This window comes from Mus caroli, chromosome 18, assembly GCF_900094665.2.
Source record: "Mus caroli chromosome 18, CAROLI_EIJ_v1.1, whole genome shotgun sequence".
Taxonomy (NCBI): Eukaryota; Metazoa; Chordata; class Mammalia; order Rodentia; family Muridae; genus Mus; species Mus caroli.
This window is the reverse complement of record NC_034587.1, coordinates 51,929,237-51,933,383: the sequence shown is the minus strand read 5'-3', so window position 1 is coordinate 51,933,383 and position 4,147 is coordinate 51,929,237. Positions and strand designations below refer to the sequence as shown.

The 4,147-nt window shown below is 42.6% G+C and overlaps 1 pseudogene; it reads left to right on the top strand.

The window, feature by feature from the left end:
• Positions 1–4,070: 4,070 nt before the first annotated feature.
• LOC115029927 lies at positions 4,071–4,147 on the top strand (annotated as a pseudogene).

Below are 4,147 nucleotides of genomic sequence, written 5' to 3'. Positions count from 1 at the left end.
ACAAAGCACAAATACGATGTGACTCACACATAACAGCCACAGCTGCAGCTGCGGGGTATGTCACCCTCAGCAGCTCTAACCCTTTGCCTCGGGCAGCGTATGGTCAGTGACAGGCTGATCACCCTGATGATGAAGAACTAGGTAGATGGAGGATGCCTTTGAATTGTCGAGGCCCCCCGTGCCTCCCATCCATTGGACGGCTTCTGTCTCCTTCGCATGGTAAACTCAGTCAGATTCGAAGAGGCTCCAATTTTGCTCAGAGAGATTATTCATATTTTCGAACTTTTTGACAGCTGACCAATTAAAAACTAGATGATGCCATTAACAGGCTCTAAATAAGCCAGGATTTTGAGCAATGGAAAGCACCAAAGTCACTTCAGTCCCACCCCACACAGCAGGAGCTGGAGAGAAATTCAAAGATAATTACAGTTGATGCTGGTGGCCTCAGGGGTACCAGGCAGGACTCAAGTCATTAACTATGGAGCAACAAATTCTGTGTTTTATACATATCTCCAGTGAGTCTTTATTTATCCACTTTAGGATTTTCTTTTTTTCTCCTAAAATTTCTGAGACTTTTTTTTCTCCAACTCCAGCTAATGATATACTCTGACCCAATATCCCTAGCTTCAACATCATCACCACCTTAATCCTCTTTAATTATCCTACAATGTTTCACTCAGGCTGAGCACTGAGCCTGGGTGAGGTAGTGTGGCCAATTTCATGTATAACGTAGACAGCATAGTCGAGTCAATTTTCAGTCCGATCCCATTAACCTCTTGGTCCATGAGTAGTAAAGTCGGGCTACGTGTGCAATGAGAAAGCCACATGAACATATTCCTAAAATCCACTTAAGTAGCCATTTTGCCAAAAACTGTTTGTGTTTTTACAACTAAATGTGATATAAAGAGGCTTGAAGCAAACATGGCTTGCCATTTTTCCACGCCCATAATTCTGATGATCAACATGTTAAGTGCTTGTACTTCTATGGGCATAGTGGCTTTGGATAGCCATGGGATGTTTTTATCTTTATGTTTATGCTCTTGGTTAACTAATATTCAAAGCTCATTTCTAACAAAGATTACAAATCAAGCAGGGGTTTTTTTGTGTGTTTTTATTTTGTCTTATTTTAATATTTATTTTGGTTTTTTTTCAAGACAGGGTTTCTCTGTGTAGCCCTGGCTGTCTTGGAACCCACTCTGTAGACCAGGCTGGCATCAAACTCAGAAATCTGCCCACCTCTGCCTCCCAAGTGTTAGAATTAAAGGTGTGTGCCACCACTGCTCGGCTTTATTTTATTTTGATACTTCTCTCATATATTCCATCCTGACCAGTTTCCCCTCTCTCTCCTCCCCACACACAGGGTTGTGAACTCGGAGTGCCTCTTTACTTCTGAGCATGACATGTGTCCGAATCAACCTGTGCTGGAGTCTGCTGGACTTTATTTAGCATGGGGTGAGGGTTACTATTAAATAATGCATATTCAAGAGGTTTCCCATAGCACAGCGTGACGCAAATTGCTTCCGTAAGCATCAAGCACACAGCCATGAGGATCACAGCGGCAGGGCTCTGACTGGAGCTACCCTCAGGAGGATAGAGCTGATGCATCCACAATGCTGGTAGCAACACACAGAGATCCAGCAATACACACCACGTGAGATCAATCAAGAAGCAACTGCAAGGTTTCCTGATAAGTGAAACTTGGGGATTTGGAGGCAATGAGAGGAAATAGGGCTGTAAGCAACATTTTATTGTGTTCTTATCAGAAATGAGAATGTCCATAAACTCTATGTTAACAGGAAAATGACCCACAATGAAGAAGCCACACAAAGGCTACTACATCCATTTCTTATTCTGAAGAACTCTTTCCTTAATGATTCAGCTCTCTCTTTCCCCAGGAGCTTATAGTGTTGAAATTAGGGAAGCCCCCCAGAGTTACACCCTGCCAAAAACACTGGGACAGCCTAAGTTTAAAGGATGCCAGACACAGAGAGTTTCCATCCAGCCCTGGCATTTTTACAGTCGCTGGAAAAATATCAAAATAGCTTCTGATTTATTTCAGGCTGTCATTTGAATCCAAGGCCTAGTGCAAGTCTTACATACACCAGGAGCCAGTCATGGTGCAAGACTCAAATCCACCAGGAGCCAGACCCTACAGCTCAGATCCTCTGTGGGTGGGGAGGACTCTCAACCTCTCCTTTTTCTCCACACACCAGTTTCCTGACACCTGCTCTCTTCACACTTAGACTCAAACCCCTCACAATGCTGTACCTCTGTTTCCGTCATTAACAGAGGTTTACTAAACACCTTCATGTGCCCAGCATTGCCTAGGTGCTGGGGATAAAGTGACTACAAAGCAAGCATGAACCTTGCCCTTAAGTTATTAATATTTACTTGTTGGAGAAGAGTAAGCAATATCGACCATGTGCCAATTCAAATTTATGTTTAAAAAAATATAAGTCAATATCTTTAATCCTATCCTGATTTCCCGGCTAGCTAATCTCTATACAAAAGGAAGAAGGAGCTCAAAATACAAGCAACGAGGCCTCAGGATGGAGTTAACATTATGTTTGCTTAATATATGCACAGGGAACTGTGTTCAAGCCCCAGTTTTTCATAAACCAGGTATGGTATGCAGGGCTGTTATCTCAGCACTGGAGAGGTAGAACTATGAGGGTCAAAAGTTCAAGGTCAGCTTGGAATATCAAGATATATAGATACAGATAGATAGATATAGATATAGATATAGATATAAATATAGATATAGGTAGAGATAGAGGGAGGGAGAGAGAGAGAGAGAGATACACTGACTTCTCTGAGCAGTTCCAAATATTAAAATCCCTGCCCTGTCAAAAGTTCTAGCCCCTGTACTCATTTTTGCACCTCAGCCACACCTATCTCTCAGCCAGTACTCCAGAGACCGGAGAAGGCTGGCCTCCCCTTCAACCTTCCCAGTCTATGGCATTCTTTCTGGAGAGCTCTTGCTCAGAGGTCTGGAGTGTTACACCTCTCAGTCTACACTGAAATGTCACTTTATCTAATCCATTCATCATCACAAGTTATTCTTCAGGCACTCTTGTCTCTTTATTCTTCTGGACCTTTCTTCTTTCCCAGTGATGTTTATTACCTCCTGTCCCACAATGTATTGAGACTTATTTACGTGTTGTCTATTGGGATAGTTAATCCTACTGGTCGACCTGAATTGGAGTTAGAGGTGCTTAGGAAATGATGAGGCACACCTCCAGGTGTGTCTGTGGAGGGGATGCCAGAGAGGATTAACCAAGAAAGGGATCCGGCATGAAAGCCTGCGACACTGTTTCATGGGATAGTTAACCTGCCTGCACAGGACAGAATGGAGACAGAAAAAAAAAAAAAGTGTCAGCGATGTGCCTGCATTCCCCTTTACCTTTGTTTCCATTGGCCAGTTCTCCCAAACATTTGACACCTGCCTCAGTAGACTGGGACCAATGGCCAGGGATTAAATCAGGAGACAAAATAGTTTTTCCCCTTGGCTTTCTTCTAGACATTTTAGTCATGGCTACAAAAAGTAACAAACACACATGGGTTTTCTCCACTCACAGTCATGCATGTGAAACCACACATATTCATCTCCATTCACAGCCATACATGAGATGATAACTCTCAGAGTTAGCTGGGCTGATGCTGAGTGAAAAGTTTGAGCGGAGAGAACAGCATCTGGGAATTCCAGAGACAGGAAGAGCTTAGGTATGCCAAACCACGGACAGTAAGTAAGATTAGTAGGTTATTCAATTTCACTAGGTAAATACCGCCCGACATACAGACAGAATCAATCCAAAAAGCATCAACACTTTCCACGTCGTGAAGCAGGATCAAGAACAACAGAGGTTCAAGACTGAAGACTTTAAGGTCCAGAGCAGAAGCCAAGCCCTACCAGCAAAGCCTCAGGTTGTTTTAAAAACTCAAGTCAGGTCTCTTCGCCTCTGCAATCAAGCTCTCCCAATAAACGTGTGCGGAAGGATTAAAAAAAAAAAAAAAAAAAAAAATAAAAAAAAAAAAAAAAAAAAAAAAACTCAGGTCAGCCAGTTGGACAGGTACAAAAATAAATCCTTCTTTGCAAGCCAGAACTCATTGCTCAGTATGCGTTTTGATACGTACAAGAAGGAATATA